At 39.7% G+C, this 22,332-nt stretch overlaps 1 protein-coding gene across 2 annotated transcripts in view; it reads left to right on the top strand.

The window, feature by feature from the left end:
• C8H1orf21 (chromosome 8 C1orf21 homolog) overlaps window positions 1-22,332 on the top strand; it is a 247,411-nt gene that overhangs the window by 59,302 nt on the left and 165,777 nt on the right. The window lies entirely within an intron of this gene.

Genomic DNA, 22,332 nt, shown 5'->3' on the forward strand with positions numbered 1-22,332 from the left:
CAATGGTCATGTGTAGTCTGACTTGTGCTATAATATTATATGTAATGCAATATGGGACAATAGCAAGATGGTGGATTACTGCTTTCATGGAGTGTACACAGACCTCTCGGTAGAGACAATGTTTGAGTTGGGCCTTGGTGGATGAGTAAAGCTTCATGAAAAACTTAATATGTTGCCCTTATTTTTTACACTTTGCAGAGGACTGCCATTAGTTTCCATACTGGCATGTGGGAAGCTGTCACTGACTTATGACTTGTCCATACATTCTAATAAAGTCACCTCACAGATGTGTTTATAAATGTATTAAAATCAGACATGTTTTCAGAGAAAGTTTTTAGAATATAAAATGTTATAATGTAAAACCACGCCCTTTTTTCAGATGTCTCTCTTTCTCTGTCTCGCAAGGAGCTGCTCTCCTCTCTCCTTTCTTCTATTAAACTTTCCACTTTTTGCCTCCCCCAAACCCCCCAAAAAGGAAAAAACTATTAATTTTCCAGACTTTTTTTTTTTTTTTTTTTTTTACCTGATTCGACTACACTTTAAATTAAAACATGCTTTGTTTTTAGAGCTGGAGTTTGTTGCTAACGAAAGGGTAATTATAGTTCACAGGAACACTCAATGCATTGGAACAAACTTGCTGTAGATATTTAAATTAATTTTTTTCTTTTAAGGCAGGGACACGAGAAGAGCCAAAGACAATGAGACAGATTTTCTGGAGAGGGCTGGTTAATGGAATGTGTGTGGCCCTTAAGAGGGCATTAGTTAGCAGAGCCTTATGTTTCTCATAGGTGCATTTTGTAAAATGAAAGTTTTAGTTCCCATGAAAAAAAATTACATAGGGATAATGGTGAAGATCAATTAAAAGGGCATAATCATAACCTTAGATCTCTCTCTCTTTATTACCATTTTATCATAACAATTACATTAATATAATATTATTGGCTAAATATTTCCCTTGCCAAGTAGAAGGATGTGATTGTATGGACACTATGTTTAGAGGACAAAATAGTTACCCATATGGGTGATATGGTAGAAACTCCTGTGAATATTCTTGGGAGATTAACTCTTTAAACACAGATAGACTTTTAATGATAGACTTTAGAATTCAGGAAATGCTTCACACTTTGGATCAAAGTAAATGCAAAGCACTTTAGTCTTTTCTTCTTCATGCCTTTAGGATTATTGCAGTGGATGTCAGTTACTATCTCACATGCCATTGAGAGATGCTCAGGGCTGCTTTAATTGGTTCCAGAGCTTGGTGCTTCAGAGTAGAGTGTACAGTCACTTTTTATATTTTTCTGTCTCTCACTATCTACTGTATTTTATTTCTGTTCCTTTTCCTATTCTTCAGGCTCACCTTTTTCACTGGCTTCTTTCCCAAGTGGCAGGTATGATTTGTCAGCTCTATCTTTTAAGAAATCCTACTTTTGTGTCTTCTGGTTGAACTCAACACTCCCTACAAATTATTCTTGCCAAAATATTGAACCTGAATTTGATCAAATCACTATATCCAAGTGCCAGTTTGCAGGATATAGAAGAATTAAATGAACATGTTAAATGATACTTCAATGATACAATCAGCAAAGTTCCACAACAAACAGAACTTTACAGGACAAATGACCAAGGGGAAAAGAAAGACAGGGAGACGTGTAATGGATACCTGTAGATCAGAAGAGACTAAAGACATTTGTCAGCCAGCTACACTGTATGGAGCTTACTTGGGTCGTGAGTGAAAAACAAAACAATATGAAAAAATATGAGGCCACTGGGGGAAGTTGAACACTAATCAGATATTTGATGGTTTTAAGGACTTATTGTTAATTTTTTAAGGTGTGATAGTGGTGGTATGGTTATGATTTTTTCATGGTTTTTTTTTTTTTTTTGGAGATAGATACTGATATTTCGGGATGAAATGATGAGTTGATAATTGAAGTTTTGTCATGGGTGTAAGAGACTACATTATACTGTTTTCTGTACTTTGAGTATGTTGAAATTTTCCATAAGAAAATATTAAAAAGCAACAACAACAAATTAATTCTCTGCTTTGGGACTCAGTCCTGTCTATCTGTACTGCCCATTACTTCACAAACATTTCTAGATAGAGTGGCTTCTAATCATTGTAGAGACTCTAATTTTTCTGGGCTGTTCTTACAGTTTCTTCTTCTGTGTGCCCTGCTTCTTAGCTGTCTCCTTCCTCAGCCCTCTCCTAGTCTTGCTTTATACTAGGCATTCTTGGCCTGTGAGTTCAGAGATGAGCTTCAGAGGATCTATCATTCCTCTGAAATATAGTGCTTTGTCTGCAAATGCAAATGTGCATTTTTTAGTTAGGTTAATGCCTTTTACCAGCCTTCCAAGTGTCCATGATTCAAAAATGTTACAGACAGCCTCACTGCACACTGTCTTGAATAATCATGTTTCATGGCTTTTTCTTCTCTCTGCATGCGTGATGTCACATCTCTGGTCCACAACTCTGTCTTGTGCTTCAGCCCTATTCATTCGTCTACTCTTTATCTCCACTTAACATCTCAAAGATAGTATGTTTGGGTGTCAGTTTTACTATTTACCTAATTGCTCTTCATGTCAAATATCTCTGAACTAGCCTAGATTTCACTTTCGTCTTTACCTAAACATCTACATCTAAATATTCATCAAACTCTTGGAATTTTACCTCTTAAATGATACCTTTTCTGTCCTCTTGTTATTTGGTACAATGTCTCAGTTTAGACCCTCGACATCTCTCCCCTGGTCACTAGACTCCCATTGTAAAGCTTCTTATCGATTTCCTTGCCTCTATCCCCATCTCTTCTGTTTGAGGGAACGATGTCACTAACAAAAAAACTTGGTCATTTCACATTTCTGCTGACATCAGTGGCTGATAATATCTTAGTATGGCCCTTCATTATCCAACCCTGGTCCACTTAAGTGGTCTCATTTCCTGACTCTCTTCTCAGATCTATTTACAGCATGACGTATTTGTCAAATCTCCTAGACTTTGCTTATACATTCATTCTACCTAGAGCTCACCATCCCTTACCAGCACCCTACCCACTTCTGTCTTGACAACATGGGAAATACCACTTAATCTTTCAAGTCTTTTCCTTTTTTTTTGAGACAGGGTCTTGCTCTATCACCCAGGCTGGAGTGCAGTGGCAGGATCTTGGCTCACTGCAGCCTCTGCCTCCTAGGTTCAAGCAATTCTCCTGCCTCAGCCTCCCAAGTAACTGGGATTACAGGCACACATCAGTATGCCCCGCTAATTTTTGTATTTTTAGTAGAGATAGGGTTTTGCCATGTTGGCCAGGCTGGTCTCGAACTCATGACCGTAAGTGATCCTCCTACCTTAGCCTCCAAAAGTGCTGGGATCACATTCTGGCTTATCTTTCAAGTCTTAAGGATGACCCTTCTCTCTGAGGCTTGATGGAGGATTTGTTGAAATCCTAGGGTGCTACATTTGTAAGTACTGACATTCAGGATTGTTGTTGTTGCTTTTAATTGCCCTGTAATTGTTTGCAGGGCTGTGAACTAATCAGTTAGGACTATCAGAGCATCTTTGACAATATCTAGCTTTTGCTTAGCACTGCAGGCATGAGCTTTTATCATGTGGTGGTGGACTGCATGCTGACCTGGGTCTCCAGAGACTCTTTACCTTCTCTAGGTGTAGCTACTACCTCAGGCTCTTTCCAAGAAATAGTAGCAGGGAGATCACGGGGCTTCTTTTTCTCTTGGATCTCATTTCCTGAAGAGAGGAAAGGTGTGAAGTTAATGGTTGCAGCCAGGGGCAGCTTTTCAAGCTGAAGTTCTTCTTTGGTAACTTATTAAGTCCCTCCCTTTCTAAGTTCTAAGTGCCTCTACTTCCTCTCATTTCTTAGTGATCACTTCAAAGTATGTGATAAAAGATTTGAAATACTACTACTTTCTTCCAAATTTTCCTGCCTAAATATATGTATTTTTTAATGAATTAAGGTGACCAAACTTAACTTTTAATTTATTTTTTAGTATTTTAGCAATGAAAATCAAATTTAACTAGATTTCTTAATAGTCAGGAACCACAGAACTAAATTATTGATAGTGGACCCATTTTCCAGGAAATACAATTTAAGTCTTCCAAGAACAGTTTTGGTTGGAAAAGTCTTTGTCTATGATCTCAACATGATACATACAGTATCAAGTCAAAATTAAGATCCCTATATGTAATATATTTATAAGTTATGGATTAGCACCTGTGAGTTTGTGTCCAGTTGTGTGATCATGTATCTCCATATCACTTTCCTGCAGTGTTTGGTAACACTCACCACGTCAGGTACAGAGAGAAGGCAGTATGTGCTTGGCTTTATTAGTTCTGAAATTAGGAAAGGAAGGCTCGCATTGGATGTTGGAAGTCACAGAAAAGTCTCCTTCCTGATGTGCAGGTTATGGGTAACAGACAGAACACAAGACGGAGTGAGGTATTTTTATGGTAAGACGGGTGTGTGGTGTCTTAAATTCCAGGCATTATGAGTCAGTTGCTTAGAAGGCAGGACAGTGAGGTTGTAGGTGGGTGCCTGATACAGTCATGGAGGGAAGGTGTGGGGTCACCTTGTAGAGCGCTTGCATGAAGGGCTTGTTACTCAAGCTTCAATCAGAGAAGCACCTTTTATGGGATTCTCCATGTCAGAGAGGTGGAGAGCACACCACCACGTTGAGTGCAGGCTTCTCAGGAGCCCTGTGAACCTGGTGCTCCTCCAGACAGCGCTCCAGTCACTGTCCTTTTCTGGACTCCAGTCAGAGTCTGGACAGTCACCTGACCAGCTGTAGCACTAAATCAGGGAGGGCTACTCATGATAGAATAAGCTACCTACTCAATACTGTATGCATTTTAATGAATGTCAACAATGCTTTAATAGGAAAAATGAGAAATCTGTGAGCTGTATGGTGACAGGTAGCACAGGTGATACTCCTAGTAAGATACCAACCTTGTAGGTTGTGGCATTCACAAAAGTGTACACGACACACACACAGACGCACATATACACACACACACAGCCAGATAAAGTTTATCAAAATAGCCAAATTGCCTCTTTTGCTTTAACTTTCCTGTCCTCTGCCATGTCCACATCAATATTGTACTTAATTAAATGTATGTGGCTGAAAGGCTTTATAATGGACAAGAGAGAACCTAACCTATTTTTGTTACTAATGAGTTATTTTATTCTTTAAAATCAGAAATGAAGATGGAGAAATAAGTTTCATGTGACCTCTGAATTCACCAACAGTGTAAAAATTGCGTGTTTTTGTTTGTTTGTTTGTTTTCCTGACAGAATCTTCCTCTGTCGCCCAGGCTGGAGTGCAGTGGTGCAATCTTGGCTCACTGCAACTTCTGCCTCCTGGGTTCAAGCGATTCTCCAACCTTAGCCTTCTGAGTAGCTTAGTTTACGGGCACATGCCACCACGCCCAGCTAATTTTTTGTGTTTTTTAGTAGAGATGGGGTTTTGCCATGTTGGCCAGGCTGGTCTCAAACTCCTGACCTCAGTGATTCGTCTGCCTTGACCTCCCAAAGTGCTGGGATTACAGGCATGAACTATTGTGCCTGGGCTAAAAATTGCTTTTTAAACCTATAATTTTTCTTAATGGACCGCATAAAAATAATTGCCATGTCTATTCTTTTAACCATTTTATATTTTTACCCAACTTTGGAACATTTTTTTTGTTTTTGTTTTATTTTTTAGGGACAGGGTCTCACTCTGTCTCCCAGGCTGGAGTGCAATGGCACGATCATAGCTCACTGACGCCCCGACCTCCTGGGCTCCAGTAACCCTTCCACTTCAGGCTCTCAGGTAGCTGGGACTACAGGCATACATCATCATGCCTGGCAAATTAAAAAAAAATTTTTTTTGTAGAGACAGGGTCTCACTGTGTTGCCCAGGCTTGTCTTGAACTTCTGGCCTCAAGTGATTCTCCCATCTCGGCCTCTCAGAATGTTGGGATTACAAGCATGAGCGTCCAGGCCCAATCTGGAACATTTGTTCTAATCTTAGTCTGTCCTTCAAGTTGTAATAGTGTGTTTTGTAGTCGTAAAGAATTCTACACACACAGACACATTTCTCTAAAGACTTAGGCATGGTTGCCTGGAATGCTCAAAAACAAATGAGTAAAAGCTAACTGCCGAATTTTCTCCCAAATGAGCATATTGCACATTGTAGGCTTCTTGTGCTCCAAGTTCACAAAAAGGGCATTAGCAAATTACAAGCATCTGAAAGCTCAAGTTTTCCATGTTTATAAACTTAATGAGCAAATGCTGCATCGAGTGATTATATCCTTTATAAATAATTTTGTTTTTAGAAATAAATGTTAGTGTTAGTTTGTTGTTGGAGATGAATAAAAGCACTCCTCAGTCCCCAATTAATCTTTTGCTCTCCCTGGAAGGCGAAAAATTTTGTGACGTTGAAATCACAAGTCCAAGCCAAAGCCGCCTTCTTAAATGAAATGTCCTTCTTGGTAGTGTGAAATGCTTCCTAAACTCCTGGACATGTCCATGTGCAATGTAGATGTGTTCCTAATGAGAATGTCACAAGAAGCTTTTGGTGAGGAGCTTATTTATTGTTTATAAGCTAGAAGGTCTGATTGGCAGGAGAGCAATGAAAGATGATGGTATGACCACCATGTCTCCTTTGAAGGGCTTATTTCTTTTATAAAGACTTTGGTTTCTAGAGTCCCCACAGGCTGGGCGCAAAGCACAGTTTCTCTTCCTTGCAAGTGTGAGTGTGAGAACAACTCTTTGTTAGTCCAAAGGGAGAATGCACTTCATATCTCATAGGTGGGGTCACAACTGGAGGTGGGTAACTGGATGCTGTTGTATTTGTCAGAAATAGCAGAATTAAAGATTGCGCCAGAAGTGAGCTCTTTATTTTTCTGCTTATGAAATAAGGTCATATTTGCCCCATGTAATATGAGGCAAAGTGGCAAGAAGAGGGCATAACCACCACGTTGATTGTTTGCATGTAGGAGGGCCACAGTTTGTACTTGTTCACAGTGCATCTGTTTGGTCAATGGCTCTGTTTGATGAGACATTTTTAAGGTTTTTAAAAATTTTAGTGGCTTTGTTTCATCTCTATTGTTTGTGCCTTAAAAGTTGTCCCTGGTATCATGAGTAGAAAACTTTGAGTCAGAAAGAAGCATAAAACCTTTTATTGAAAGGATTGATGTCTTCCAGAGGCAACTGGTCTGAATTCAGCTAGGGACATTTCTCTCCTAAACAGTAAACTGACTGACCAGATCTTTCTAGGAAGACCTTCTAGCTGAGAAGCACATCATGAAATGCCTCTAAGTGATGCATGCTACAGCCCACATCACTTTGGGGAGAGGAAAGCAGAGTTATATTACAGCCAAGCTTATTTTAAAGAACTGAACCTCATTTCCTTCTACAGAGATTCTCTGAGTGGAAGGGAGAATGCAATATTAACTGGCTGACTTTGCCTTCAGACATTTGCATCTGTGCAGTCCCAGGTAAATGCAGCATTGCCCCAGGTGCAGGTTGAACAGAAAGCAGTGCTTCTGATGGTTCTGACGGTTCTGCTTTTGCTTTGCAATTCTTTCTGTGTTTTTCATAAAATTTTAGTTTGAAATGTTGACAATATACAATTTAGTGACACATTTTTCCTAGCGCTGCCTTTCTCAGGAAACGAGTGTTTCATTATCCTAAAGGAAGCTACTCAATGTAAACATTGATCTGTGTTTTAATGTTTTGTCTTTTTATTACTTTGCTGAATATACTGATGTTAATATCCTCTCTTCTGTTCTGAAGCCTTGACTTTGCTTGATACTGCCACCTATTTTAGTTTATAATCTCTGAAGATATCTAGACCAAAACTGTTTTTTTATTAGGTTATTTGCTTATAGCTGCTGTGTTTGACTTGTTCTTCAAGAAATAGCTGTTAGTTTTTATGTGTGAAACCTCAGTAGGGACAGATATGTCACAGCTTTTGTCTACTTGAGTTAGCGTGTAAGATTGAATGAAGCTACTGTCCCTACTTTGCCCAGAATGTGCTTTTGAATTATACTTTCAAAAGTGAACTCTGAAAGGGAAGCGAGATTATATTTACTCTTTCTTTCCAGCTGTTGGAGAGATTGATTGAAATTTGTTTCTAAAGTTGAAAGCAAGAAACAAAGCATTGTATGGACAGAAGGTTAATAGGAATTGTGTAGGGACCCTGAGTTCCTTGTGCTGAAGACATCATTGGCATCAGATCCATGAGGAAAACACTAACAAATACCTAGAGTCAATGGATTTCTTTTGTTTACTTTTGGAGAAGCAACTTTGTATGTTTAAAACTTAATCCTTGGCCGGCCTGGTGGCTCAAGCCTGTAATCCCAGCACTTTGGGAGGCCGAGACGGGCAGATCACGAGGTCAGGAGATCGAGACCATCCTGACTAACACAGTGAAACCTCGTCTCTACTAAAAAATACAAAAAATTAGCCGGGCAAGGTGGCGGGCACCTGTAGTCCCAGCTACTCCGGAGGCTGAGGCAGGAGAATGGCGTAAACCCAGGAGGCGGAGCTTGCAGTGAGCTGAGATCCGGCCACTGCACTCCAGCCTGGGCGACAGAGCAAGACTCCATCTCAAAAAAAAAAAACAAAAAACAAAAAAAAAAACTTAATCCTTATCCAGTTACTGAAACTGAGAATCAAAGGAAAGGATAGCAATATTTCAAGTTTTGCTATATTTTATATTTTTCAATATGATATGGTTGAGTAGATTAGGAACTTGTTATTTTGTATAGATAATCTCTTATCAAGGTATATGTAAATAGAATCAGTAATTACAGTTAAAGATACTGTGAAATCAAAGAAAATGACTGAGGTGAGTTGCAATGAATTTAGATGTTTATTTTGCCAAGGTTGAGGGCGTCCCTGGGCTAAAGGGCCATAAGCCACAGTAGGATCTGTGGCCCGTACTTTTTCCAAAGAAGATTTCGAGGTCTTCAATATTGATATGGTTTGGCTCTGTGTCCCCACTAAATCTCATGTCAAATTGTGGTCCCCAGTGTTGGAGGTGGGGCCTGGTGGGAGGTGATTGGATCATGGGATTGGATTTCTCATGAATGTTTCAACACCATCCCCTGTTGCCTTTCTCATGGTAGAGTTCTTATGAGATCTGGTTGTTTAAAACTATGTGGCACCTCCCCTCCCTCTTGCTCCTGTTCCTGCCTTCTAGGACATGCTGGCTCCCCCTTCGCCTTCTACCATAGTTATAAGTTTCCTGAGGCCTCCCTAGAAGCTGGGCATGTGCTAGCATCATGCTTCCTGTGCAACCTGTGGAACTGTGAGCCAATTCAACCGGTTTTCTTTATAAATTACCCAGTCTTAGGTGTTTATTTATAGCAGTGCGAGAATGGATTAATATAGCTATTTAAAGGAGGAAAAGCAGGCCGTAAGAGAAAAGAGAGAGGAGGGCACTGTCACATTCTTGTAAGGCTTTGACTAGAGCTCACTGAATCCACATGTTACATGTGAAAAGAAGGGGGAAAGGGGGACAATCAATTATGTATTTGTCTCAGGCTCAGCGAATCTGCATTTTTATGATAAAGTCAACGTAGAGGATGACTTCTAGTCTTGTCCTTGTCTCATACCTGTGAAGACAAGCTGTTAATTTACATTGTCAGGATGAAATTCAACAGAACTCTGTTTGAGGGTAAAGATCTTGGGACCCACAAGGAATTTTCTTGGGAGCGAATTGGGAGAGAGACCCCTTGGGGAGGTATACTGCTTTGTATCTTTGTAGCTATCTATTCAGGAGTGAAAAGAAAGGCAGTTTTTTTGCGTGATTCAGCTTGCAAGTTTAACTTTTCCCATTGGCATAATGAATTTGGAGTCCTGAGATTTTGTTTTCCTTTCATGATACTTAGAGGTAAATATAATGGTAGGTCCAACAGCAGTGGGCAACATAACCCACTAGTAAAGAGCATGTGGAAGAGATGAGGGCCTCCAAAAGATATCCAGTATCGCAATGTGTTTTTTCTAAATTACTTACAAATTTTGAGTGACTGATTCCAAGCAAATGCAAACTACTCTCAGACATTGTACTTTTTGGTGGGATTAGGGGGCAGTAAATATATTTCTTTTACATAGGTCATTTCAAATTAGTTAATTACACCCTTTTTCCAAAACAGTCTGGATTTGGAAAGGAGAAATTAAGTTTAATGATGTGTGATGTGTCATGTATGTCTAATAATACAACTATTCTGATACCTGAATTCTGAATTTCTCAATGTTCTACCTTTAAAGATACCAACGGTATTTGTAGATTTGTCCTTAACCTTATGACCTAATATTTTTTAAGGGAAAATGGGCTCTCTCCAGACTTTCAACGCCACTGTCATAGTACTGGGCTAGGTGGAACTTAGAGCTGATCCCGGGTGGTTTTTCAGGTTCCTTTAGATTATTTCTCTTATGTAGAAACTGGCTCTTTGTGTAGATCTCCTTATCTGTTAAGGAGGATCAGTTCCGTCCAAAGTGAATAAGCACTTTAGGCCATTCAGAAATGGCATAAGCATACTCAGGCTCGTGTGTGGACTCACGTTGCAGTGCTGTTTTGCTGTTCCAACTATCAAAAACAAGTTCTCAAAGCCTGAGTCTCTTAAAAGTCAGAAAGAGTTTGATTCTGCCACAAATGTAAGGTGACCTGTGTTTAAACTTGTAAATAAAACCTATTAGAGCAACATTTCTGAAACTTCAATGTGCATACAAATCACTAGGGATCACTTGGGATCTTGTTAGAATAACAGATTCTGCTGTCTGGGGTAGGGCTGAGATTCTGCATTCCTAAAAAGATCCCAGGTGTATCTCAGTCCTGTTGGTCCCCAGGTTACACTGTGAGAAACAAAGTCTTAGAAAGTAGCTGAGAGACATGCAAGCCTCCTCCCATCCCCAAATCAGGAACTCTCCTTTTCTCATTCTCCCTTACAGGTGTTTTTTTCCCTTTGCGGACAGCATGAAAATACTGCCATCAATGATTACCTTTCTGGGATTGCTAATATTGAGATATTTCAAATAACCTTTCAAATAATCACTGACAACTTCATTCCTTGTTCCCATCATAGCTCCAACATCTAGAGTGGCTCCTGGCACACACTGGGCCTGAGTAAATATCTGCTGAATGAGATCATGAATGGGTGAATATATAACATTCAGACTTTGGGATATTATGAATATTATTCATGTTTGGTTTTCACTATTAAATTTTTGATAGTAACCCCTAGAAACACATCAAGAAACTGTATAATTCTCTGTGTATAGGTGTAGAGTGTTAAATAATTAAAACTTTAAGCCTTTGGAACTTTAAATGATTCTGAGCCTTGAGAGGAATGTGGCTATGTAGCTTGAGTCAAGGGAGTATACAGTTGCAACTTCTGGTTTTTCCTGTAAATGAGTAGGAATGACTGAGTGGCACCAGAGGTAAGACCTTCTCAGGACATTCCTTGTCCTCGCAGAATGTTAAAACAGCCTTCCTTGGAATGTAGCAAGCTGTACTAATAAAATCACTGCAATGTACATATTGGCCTCATAGGGAAAATGTTGCCATCCTCCCAAAACTGTTTCTGCCTATATAAGTGAAACCTTAGCTTCTCTATTTTGAACCACTGACCCCATCCCTTTGGAGTCTGTGTTTTCTGTGTACCTGTCCTGAAGCTTTGTGCTTGAATCAACTCTATGCTTAGTTATATTTTCTGAATCTCATTTTAAGTTTGACAAGAGTATATATGCTGAAACTCGATTCTTCCTTGCTGTGGGTTGTCAGGTTGACATCTGATCTCTTTTCAGTGCTTCTTCCTTAAATTTAACTTCCTCTTTAATTAACCAAGTTAAGTAATTTCACTGTCATAGCTAACAGCAAAAAGGCAATATGAAATAGAAATTCGATGACCTTCAGAAAGGTTATTATATGTTTATATTCTTTTACGGTCAAGACAGTTCCACTCTTCCTCTTTAGAAGCAGTTATAATAGCACAAGTAGCACATTTGATATTTTTCATGTTAACTTTCGCCAAGTCTCAACTAAAATCCTCCCTTCTCTGCACAATTTTTCTTTACTCCATCCAGGCACATTTTGTAACTTTATCTCCTATGCTTGGCTTCATGCTAGTTATATCAATTCCCTTATTGCATTGCAGTTTCTTACTTGCTCATCTTTTACTCTCTGACAGTCACTTCATTGAAGACAAAACCTTTCATATATATGTTCTTAGATGTCTCCGGGGGGGCCCAGTATAATGCTCGACCCACAGCAGCAGTATATGTTGACCGAAAAAAATGAATAAATGGTTTGACCTTTTAGGGAGTTATAAAACCAAACCAGGCAGAAGAATGTATCTGGAGCGGCTTTCTGGAGAAGGTGATGGTGATCGCTTGGTTTGATATTATCTCTTGCCCTATAATTATGATAATAGTGCCCCCAGTATTTTAAAGTTGTAAATAAATGATCCATAAATGCTGTTGCTGTGTAGCAATAAACCAGGAAGATACTTACAGAGTATTCTAACTTAATTCTTTTTTTTTTTTTTTTTTGAGACGGAGTCTCGCTCTGTCACCCAGGCTGGAGTGCAGTGGCCGGATCTCAGCTCACTGCAAGCTCCGCCTCCTGGGTTTACGCCATTCTCCTGCCTCAGCCTCCCGAGTAGCTGGGACTACAGGCGCCCGCCACCTCACCCGGCTAGTTTTTTGTATTGTTTAGTAGAGACGGAGTTTCACCGTATTAGCCAGGATGGTCTCGATCTCCTGACCTCGTGATCCCACCCGTCTCGGCCTCCCAAAGTGCTGGGATTACAGACTTGAGCCACCGCGCCCAACCTCTAACTTAATTCTTAAAGGAAGGAACTTGTTGAAGACATAGAAGTAACTAGAATTGCATCTGTTATCTTGAAAAGTAAATTGGTATGTATATTCAACAAATACCGAGCAAAGATGAGTAAAACTGGTTACCTGCTTTCAAGGGGTTTGTGTTCTCCTGATGCATAGACTAATGTCATCAAGCAGACTGTGCTTAGCTCTGTCGTGGAGAAGCAAGCAAAATGCTATGAGAACCTAAAGGGAAAAGACATGGATTCCAGCTGGAGGGAGTCCAGACTAACTAGTTGAATAGAAATATATATATATATTTTTACATAGATTCTATTTCTCTCGGCTTCTTAAGCAGAATCAGTCTACCACAGGAAATCTGACCTCTTTGTGATTATTCATATGAACACTGGTTATGGGGCTCAGTCATTGAAAGCTGCTGTCTCTGTACTGCATTTTCCAGACTATTCTGGGCTTTTGCATCTGCTCCTGGCTCTTTGGTGCCTCTCCGATGGGTATCTTGCCAGCTATCCGTGTGCTTGCTTCTCTATTCTCTTGCCTCAGTCTGGTTTGCTATGGGCTGTAACATAAATAAAGAGAAAGTGAGATTGCATCAGCTTTGAGTAGCCTGAGGCATTTTTATGGGAGTGACAGCTAAATATAAAAAGCATTTAGGAAATAATAGCCATTTTATCATTTAAAGGCATGTGTACTTCCTGGTAAGTATTCACTTATTTATAAGGATAGATATCTTCAAGTAAGTTCCTACTACATGCTTGGCATCTTAGCAGTTGCTTTGTAGATATTGTTTCAAATCCTCAAAATGATCCTGTAAGGTATATGGTATCAAGAGGAAATTGAGGTTTAGAGTAATTAACTTTAGGTAAATAACAGAGCCCGATTCTACCCCAATCTGACTCCAAAGCCTAGGTTCCTTCGCCTGACCCGTTCTGGCTCTGTAGGTGATGTTAAGTGTCCTGTGCTAAGTATGGAGGATACGTGACTGAGGTGACTCCCTTCCTCCCCTTATAGAGCTTTGGACCGGGTATTTAAGGGGCTGGATAACTGATCCCGGTAGCGGAAGTTCTTAGTATTTTATTATGTAAGATACAGATAGTTCCAATGATGTTTGCCCTTTTGTTTATCTTCTGCAGTATTTGCTTCTTTTGAGTCCAACCAAAAGATACTAGGTAGGGGTAGAAGGTTTGTCACAATCTCATAGTTATTCTTTCGTCTGTGCTGGGTCCCTTTACGGAATTAAATAAAAGGACTTTTATCTAAGGGAGTTAATGTCTTTACTTCTATATCTAGACCATTTGAAGCCATAAGAACTATATATTCTACCTGGCACATGTGTACTGAATAGTAAATGGATATGGTTTCAACTTAGCTATAATTTGAAACAGCTCCAAAAGTATTTCAACTTAACATTCTTCATTCACTTATACTAACTCTGGCTTTTACAATAATCTGGCTTGTTGCCACTTATCATTAAAGATTTCAAAATTTTGACATAGCAAAGTTAATTTTAATTCATTCCTAAACATGTGCCATAAAAAAACTTTAAAAAATCAAACTTAGACTAATTCAGAGGTTAAAGGGCATTAAACTTTGTGTTCAGTAACAAAATGATGATATAATGGTAAAACTCTGAAAAGAGTGATTAACTCTTGAATAAATGATTTTGTGGCACATTTAAATGACTAGAAATTAGGGTAGTATTTATACTTTTATTTTTAAATTTCTGTGTTGTAGAAGTAATTCCCTCAAATGTTTTTCCACTCTTTGGGTGAAATTGTGTGTGTCTTTTCATAAAGCAATATCTCAGTAGTAATCATATCTACTTAAACGTTATTTAGATTGCATTCTGCTGTTTGTTATGAAGTACTTTTTTTTCCATAGCTTGATCCCTTTCTGGGGAACACTGACATTATAGGGACTTTTCCAGGGTTCTAAACTTTTCATGTCTGCTTCTACCATCTTTACTAGAAGAATAGAAGGAAAGTGGTCTATAGAGTAATTTATTTAGTAAATAGCCTGACATTCAAAGGAATTCATCACTCAAACAGAATAATCTATATTTTTCCAGTGTATATGTTGTTCCTGGAGAGGGTGAAGGGTAAGTCAGACTCTTTTAAGATTTGCCTTAACACTTTTAGAACACAGCATACAAGGTGTTGAATTTGGACCCATGAGGAATTAATGCCAGTTAGAAAAGCGCCCAATTTGGCCTCTCAGAATATTCAGAAAAACTACATGCAACTCTCATTCTTTATTTCCCACTGACTGAATGGCTTTACTTTCTTATAACAGACATTTATTACTGTTTGCTGTGCTGTATGTGGATTTAGGATCCCAAAGCTGGCTGAGAATTGTTTTGGCCAGTATCTGTTTGTGACCATCTTTTACAGTTTTATGATTCATCTGTACTTTGGCAAACATGCATTGAACACCTTCTGTGCTAGGAGTTGGGAGTAGATTATTTAAAAAGTGAATAAGAGAGAGTCCCTGCTTTTGTCACTCATGGTCTAGTTGGAAAGAAGACACATGAAAGGACAGTAAGGATAGGATGTAGGAAGTGCAGGAAAGAGCTGCGAGCCCTGGGAGGGACATGGACCACAGAGGCTTCCTAGAAACCATGTGCTTTGAGCTGAGGCAAGAGGTTGAGCAGAGCTAGCAGGGAGAGCATCCCAAAAAGCTTTTGCATCCATCCATGCACTTTGCTTCCGTTTTTATTTCTCTCGCTTTTCCTCTGGCCGCTTCCAGTTTCCTCAGCCTCCCACAGCTGCTCAGCACACCGTTTCCCTTCACTCCACTTCTCTCCAGCTCTTGTTCTTCAGGGCCTTCCCCACAGGGACTCCATACATGGGCTCTTTCCACACCAAGGTTAGCTGAGCCAACAAGCACCCTGGGAGAAACACACACTTCCTCCGTGGCAAATTGGAAATCATCACTGTTTTTCTGTAGACATTTAGCCACAGATTTAATTCAAAATCCTGTTAGTAGGTGGTGACTGAAATAGTTTAGTGGGGGCAGGGAACAGCAAGAGGTAGGAGGAAAGCCATTCAGTAAATCCCCCAAATCCCATTGTTTGCCCTGCTCATTTGAGCAACTGCTCCCATTGTCAGGAGAAGGTCCTTCCTGTATGAATGTTTACATCACAAATAAAATGCAGCTTCAGTAGACATTCAATAGAAGTTGAGTTGTTTATGTAGTAACAAGAAGTACTAAGGCTGGAGATGTTATAAATAGCATTGAACATACATCAGTACACATAGATTTTTCTGTTTACTAAAACATTTCTGCTCTCAAGCGGAGGGATTAAAAATGGGGTGACTGTCTCTCTTTCTAAGGTAGTGCTTCTCTTCACTGGGGCATGGTACATCTGGATTGATCTGATAGGCATCTGGAGTTGGGCTGTTGGTGTCGTCGTCGTCGTCTTCTTCTTCTTCTTTTTCTTTCTTCTATCTTTTCTTTCTCTTCTTCCTTTTTTTTTTTTTTTTTTTTTTTTTTTTTTTTTTAAGAAATGGGGTTTCACTATGTTGCCCAGGCTGGTCTCAAACTCCTGGGTTCAATCAGTCCTCCGGCCTTGGCCTCCCTAGTATCTTCTAAGTAGTCTAGATAAGACACAGTCAATGTGTGTGAAAGGCAAATGGTAAAGTGACAGTTGTTTTTTACCTGTGGTACAGCAGATGCTCTGAATTCTGTAGCTTTCCATCACTGTTTGATGTTGAGGACAAGTGTCCTTTCTTGCCTCTAGCTATGGAGAAACCTGCCATCATCTTCAACTCTAAGCACCACTGCTGGAGGCAGTATTGTCAGTATCAGCACCTTACCTCACTCCTGGGACCCAGGAACACCCCTTGAGTCTTGCTTAGGACCTCAGAGTCTCAGCCATCCAGGCTTTGAACTGGTCCATTCCTTCTATGTAGTGTGTTGGCCTAGTCCATTGAATGGACTGTTCTCATGCCAGTAGGACAGGGCTCCCCAGTGCTTCCACACACTCTGTCTTTGGTCTTCTTGACAGAATGTTGTTGGTGTTCAGCTTTCAGCTTATAATAATGGGTGCTTGAGTTGGAGGGGGAAGTACCACAAAATACAACGAGTCCAAGATTTTTGGTTTTAAGCATACCAAGTAGGCAGCCACCTGATGTTGAGAGCCTTGGCGGGTTAGGGATCTCCATGTCTTAGGACACTGCAACTGATAAATCTGCTCCTGATCATTGCTACCGCCAAAAGATGTGTCTTATCAGTGAGCCCATTTCCTGTACTACAGAACCAGAGCCAGGAGTCAGCCAATGTTTAGAAAGGATCCAAGTCTGGCTGCTGCATTTCCTGTCTTGTAGATTGATGACCTTTAGCTGTTTTGTTGATGTCATTGTGTATCTGTTTTTTGGGGGATGAGTATAACAAGGAAGGAAAATGGTTAATCTAGCAAGAACTCATTACACCATGAATGATGGAGAGTAGGCTCCTGTTTTATTCCGATTTGATTTGTTTGCTTCATTGGGGAAAACAAATGATCATGTCACCTTATAGAGAATTTCACTTTCTCTTTGACGTACAAATAAACAGCCTCCCACGTTTCATTTATTTTTGCCACTGCTGGAATGGTTGATTAAAACAAAAACAAAAACAAAAAACATTGTTATGCTGCTTTCCTATGTCCTGCCCTTCACCATTGGGTAGAGAAGGAAAACCAGTAAAATATCTATATTCTTTTAAAAAATGAAGGACCCTTAACTATAAATGTCCCTTAGAAACCAGAGTCCATTATAGTGAGATGGATGAGCTGATAAACCAAACAAAATTAAATAATAGGGAGGAGGACATGGGTCTTTTTTTTATTCCTTGTAATATGCCTTAGAGATTCACCTTTTGTTAATTTGTTAACAAAACACCAAAGTGTTTTTATTCCTTATAATATGCCTTAGGATTCACCTTTTGTTAATTTGTTAACAAAACACCAAAGTGTCACCTTCTTTCTTCCTGTCTTCCTCATTTGATGGAACATACCTAGTAATGAATACATTTGTTCATTTCCATTAAAAATGTGTATTCAGCCTAGGGCATACAAAACATATGTTCGGCATTAGTTGTTAGAGGGTTAAAGATGCTAGCCAATTTGGGTTTTCCCAAGACAAAAGCCTAACTGGCAACTTTGTGGCCTCTGGTTTCAAGTATACTTCCTATTTATATCCCGTGACACTCAGGTTCTTGAAACTTGGCAAAAAGGCTCCAGCGTTTTGTGATTTTTTTTTCCTCATTGGCCAATATCTATTTGTAATGAGCCAAACCTGGCTTGAGTAGCAGATCTACAGGCCCATGTCTTGGAGGTATGTAGGTATTTGGCTATTGAGGGCACAGATTAGGAGGTCTCTTGACATTCTGTTGCTAGGTTACTGAACCCTCAATTACTGAACCTTGAACAGAGTATTTGTGTTCTCAAATTGTTATTTATGGTCGAGAGCAGCTGCTATTCATATTTTGGGGGGGAATCCAGGGAAATATAAAATAAATAAAACTAAATAGTTAGATATAGTGCATCAAAAAGTAATTGTAAGAAAATGTTTATTACAAACCAGGTAAAAGAGATTGATTTCCCTGTCCTGTTCATCTAACATCAGAAGAATTATAGTGTTCAGCTGGGTGCGGTGGCTCACGCCTGTAATCCCAGCACTTTGGGAGGCTGAGGCAGGCGGATTGCCTGAGGTCAGGAGTTCAAGACCAGCCTGGCCAACACGACGAAACCCTGTCTCTACTAAATATACAAAAATTAGCTGGGCATGGTGGCAGGTGCCTGTAATCCCATTTACTTGGGAGGCTGAGGCAGGAGAATCACTTGAACCTGGGAGGTGGAGGTTGCAGTAAGCTGAGATCATGCCATTGCACTCTGGCCTGGGCAACAGGAGCGAGACTCTGTCTCAAAAAAAAAAAAAAAAAGAAGAAGAAGAATTATAGTGTTCATGTGCAGACAGTTGTTGGTCAAGCCTTTGTAGAGCCATGGCATTAGCTCAGCCATGACCTAGACTTGTAATAGAAGTCAACTGATGCAATTGTGGATGCTGCAGACCAATCCTCGTGATCTCGGGGTAGGGCTTGGGATGTCAGTCTAGGGTATATCTTTTTCTTTCTTTGCCTTTTTACTCCTTTTCTACTAAATTTCCTCTTCTATTCATAATTTTTTATCATATGGACAAAAGTTTCTATTTAAAAATAACCTTTATTCAGAGAATAATTACTACTTTGTGTAATTATACTCTCAACATTTGACCTTTTTATGCAGCCTCTAATAATTAGAAATTTTCAGCTGCACTTTTGGTAGAAGTTTTTTTTTTTGTTTTTGTTTTACTAATTTACGTAGGTTTCTCATCTTACATACTTTTGCTTTCTAACCAACATGTCAGGTGAGAAATGTTTATTAATCTCCTACTTTGTGCAATGAATTGAATAGAATCAAAGACATCAAAACTATGACTTGCCTTAAAAAGTTTATAAATGACCATGTATACAAGTTAACAATATAGAACAACAGTGAAGATGTCCCAAGGCTGTATATAGAATTATTTCCTAAATTAGAGGTAAATGCTAACTTCAGAGGGAAGAGGACTCCCTGTGGGCCAGGTTGGACTGAGATGGAAAAATAACTGCAGACAATTATAGACATGTAGCAACACAGATAGGTGAGGAATGGCCCACATAGACACACACAGATGACGTTAGAGGAGGGGAAGATCTGAGTGCCTGGAGCAAGATTTCTTAGAGGTGATAGGACTTGTTCTGGACCTGGAAGGTTGGGTAGAATTTGAATAACAGACAGAGATTAATGGGGAGGGCTTTCTATTTAAGGGGAAGACTGAGCAGAGAACAGGAAAGTACATAGTGGGGTTAGTAGCTAGAGACTAGACTGACTGGAGCAAGATGCCTATAGAAAGCTAGATGGGAATGGAAATACGGATGGAAAGCCTTTAATTCCATGAGAAGGGGTTAAAACTTTCTTTTGGAGGCATTTATTTATTTTTTATTTATTGAGCACAAGTTCTGAGCTAAGCCCTGTTAGTAGCTGGTGATATACCACAGGGGACAAGAAACATATGTCTGTGCCTCTCAAGGAGTTTGCATTCCTTACTTATGAACCTAGTAGACAGGTAATTAGGAAGTAAGAATATCCTGCACTATGATGAGGGCTATGAAGGGTTAATTATGGGGTGTGCTGGGACTTTTTGGGAAGAACAGCTTACCTAGACCTTAAGTTATTAAGGCAAAGGTGAAAGGAGAGCCTTCTAGGCAGGGTGGTAGCACATGCCACCTGCAGGTGGCAGATGCAGAAGAAAAAGACAGCCCTCTGCTCACCATTTTCAAGAGGATTTGTTGAGTTTCTGCTCTCTGCCTGACAGGGCACCCAGCATAGCAAGAGAGACAAATACAAGAGATGGTTTCTGCCCTCAAAGCACTTAGTATCTATTTAGAGAGAGATGTTTAAGAAATATGAAATAGTTGACTCTCATAGTAAGAGTTTAGGAAAGAGAGCAAATTGAAGGAAGGCATGGAGTGGTATATAGCCTTCCTCCTAGAAAAATATAGCTTAAGCAGAAATGGAGAAGTGGCACTATGAGCAGAATATTGAGGAAGAGGGGTGGTTTTTGAGACCCACCTGATGTGTTGAAGAGGTTGCTTAGCTACCTGGAGCAGTAGGAAAAGGCAACAGGAGGTCAACAGGGCTTGGTCCTGGGGAACCCCTAGTAAGTTGCCTAAACTCTGCCTCAGTTTTCTCTCTCTTTCTCTGTCTCTGTCTCTGTCTATCTCTCTGTCTGTCTGTCTCTCTCTCTTTTAAAGAGAGAAGGGATCTTACCATGTTGCCCAGGCTGATCAAGGACTCCTGGCCTCAAGTGACCCTCCCGCTTCAGCCTCCCAAAGTGTTGGGATTACAGGAGTGAGGCACCATGCCCAGTGAGTTTTCTAATTTGTAAAATTAGGAACCTTGACCTCAGTCATGTCTAGCTTGAAAATCCAGGTATATCTTGGACTTTACCCTAAAGGCATTAGTGAGTCATGGAGGATTTGGGACCAGAGGAAGGACCTAACAGAGTTTGTGCTTTAAGAATGCTAATTTGTCTTTCTCTTAGAAAATTAATGAGATAATTTATGAGAAGTAAAATTTTTTACTGAAATTTTTAATCATATTCTGATGCATTGAAAACTGCCAGTAGGATCATCCTGATTTCCATTGGACATGACTATGTGAGTTTTTTCCTCTTTCAAAAAAGCATAAAACAAATAAAAATCTGGGCATAGAAAAAGCTGATTAATAATAAGTAAGAGGTTTTGGGGCTTGGTCCAGAAAATAACCTACAAATTTAGATTTTAATTTAGATTCTAAAAATTCTTTTAAATTTTCAGAGAGATCTTGGAATTAGAAAATGCATGTCTTTTGTTTCTATTGGCCTGTTCCTGGGGTGGTAATGGCAGTGATGTAATAGAGGTGATGGGATATCATCCCAGATTCAGGAAAAATAAGCAGTTTGCCAGCTGTACCTTTGTCATATGCAGGAATGCAACCACCACAGCTGGGCCACCCACTGGAGGGCTCACAGAGACACAGAGCTGGGGCAAAGGCCTCCTTAGAATAGAATGTGGTCAGATCCTCAATTTATCCTAATGCTGTTATACTTTTTTCTGATAAAAGTGTGTGTCATCAAGTCACACCTTTAGTGCTCTATTCAGGTAAAAACTTCAAATTTTAATGTCTCAGACTAGATGTAGATGCGATGTGCTGGAGAGTGTTAGTTAACACCACGAGGTGCTGGCTGATGCATCTTGACGCTGCACTGCCGTCTCCTGGTGGTCAGCCTCAGGCATGTTCTTCCTGCCTGTGTTGTCTGCTTCTGAGCTTGTCACTGTGGTCTGTTTCTCTAAGTACCTTTTGCTGTAGGAAAGAACACCGTGTTCACTAATGATGCTACTTCACATGGAGAACATTGGCTGATTTAAAATAATTATTTTAGAATAGGCTACATTTCTGGTAAAGGTCATTTGTGAGGTCCTTAATAGCTCATACCCTGTAACTCTATGTGTTCTTTAATAGTTTTCAGTGGCTGAAGAAGGGCATCGAGGTTAAGGAAGAGTATCTTGCCCTCACTTTTATGTTTTGTTATCTCAAACTCCATTAAACATCCCAGAAATGATGGTAGGTGTGGTCGAAAGACTCTTCAGTCCAGAGTAATGAGCAAACTCGTCAAGGACAGTAGAATCCTGGTACATGAGAAGGGTGAGGCCGTCACTCAACTGACTTTGTATTGCCCTCCTGGATCTCTTCTCTCAGTTACCTGTTTTTTGTTTTCCTTTAGTGATGATTGCACAGAATGTGTTTTTGGCCAAGTGCTACAAAATCAATGAAGTTCCCAAAAGTCTTGTGCATTTCTTGAGAGCAATATGAGAACTGAGGTGCCTTTTTCTTAAATGTGGTAGGTTAAAAGGGCATTGATTTGTGCTACCTGAGAATAATATTTATAATTTCAAT

The sequence above is a fragment of the Rhinopithecus roxellana genome, chromosome 8 (genome assembly GCF_007565055.1).
Source record: "Rhinopithecus roxellana isolate Shanxi Qingling chromosome 8, ASM756505v1, whole genome shotgun sequence".
In the NCBI taxonomy this organism is placed as follows: Eukaryota; Metazoa; Chordata; class Mammalia; order Primates; family Cercopithecidae; genus Rhinopithecus; species Rhinopithecus roxellana.